This window comes from Rhea americana, unplaced genomic scaffold, assembly GCF_003343005.1.
Source record: "Rhea americana isolate MKP2758 unplaced genomic scaffold, rheAme1 scaffold_321, whole genome shotgun sequence".
NCBI lineage: Eukaryota > Metazoa > Chordata > Aves > Rheiformes > Rheidae > Rhea > Rhea americana.
The window spans coordinates 542,316-543,507 of NW_028186448.1; positions in this window are offsets into that span (position 1 = coordinate 542,316).

Consider the following 1,192-nt stretch of genomic DNA (forward strand, 5'->3'; position numbering starts at 1 on the left):
CGCTCCCTCCTTTTCCATGCGCGCCTGCGTCCGGATGGGAAGATACCAAAAGATTTCTAGAGCCAGACGGTCCGTAGTTCAGGTGAACAGATGGTATTCGTGCCAAAAAGAAATGTTAATAATAACGAGAACGACACAACCAAACGCCCCTCTTCTCCCTGCTCTTTTCTTCGCTCGCTGGCGGTTTCGGCGCCCGTTTCCTCCGGTGCGGGCTCCTGCCGGCAGGGCTCCCGCGGCCCCGCGCCCGGGCGCCGGCGGTGCACGGGGCCCCGGGTTTTGATGCCTGCTGGCCGGGAGCGTTTCGGTAGGGTCGGACCCTCTCCTTCCTCCGCCGCGGGGGTCCCGCGGAGGCGGCGCGGGACGCGCCCGTGCTGGCGCTCCCCGGGGTGTCCCGGCGGGCACCGGGCGCTGCCGGGGGGGACCCGCTCCGCGTAGCGTGGAGGTGGAGACGCCGCCGGTGTGGAGCCCCGCTGCAGGCTCTCCCGTCGCGTGTCCTGGGGGAAGGCTGCGCCGTTCCCCCCCGCCCCGGTTAAAACGGCGGCGGCGAGGGCTGGAGGCTGCGTGTGCGGAGCCTCTCCGGGGCTCTGCGTTTCGCATCGCCGCTTCCGGACGCGCGGCGAGCGAGCGGCCGGAGAGGGCGAGATGCTCTGGGAGCCCCTTCCCGCACCCCGAAACGTCCCCGTGGCCGCGGCCCGGCGGCTGGCGAAGGCGGGTTGCCCCCGGCCGCGGCAGCTGGGGCGGCTCGCCGGGCTCCCGGCACGGGCCCTTTCCGGCCCCAAAAAGCCGCCGGCGCGCCGCGAGCAGCCGGCGAAGGGCGCAGACGCTGCCGGCGCCCGCTGCGCCGGTGCTTTCCCGCGGCGGCCGGCGCCGCGCCGGGGCCTTCGCTAGGTGTCTCCACTGGACCCGCGTTTCTCCGCAGCCCGCTCCAGCGCTTCCCTCGCTCGCCGGATGCAGGAGACGCCGGGCGACGAGGTTCGCTTCGCCGGCCGGCCTCCTCTCTGCGTTTTGGGGCTGTTTCCCGCGATCCCCGTACTTTCTCGCGCCGGGGGTGGGGGGGGTCAAATGCCACCCTGCCGCCGCCGTCCGCAGCCTGCTCCAAAATTGGCTTTACCGTTGACCAAAGACCCTTTTAGGCCAGAGACGTAAACGAAACCTCATTTAGATCTGCGCGTCTGCGACTGCTTTGCTCTGC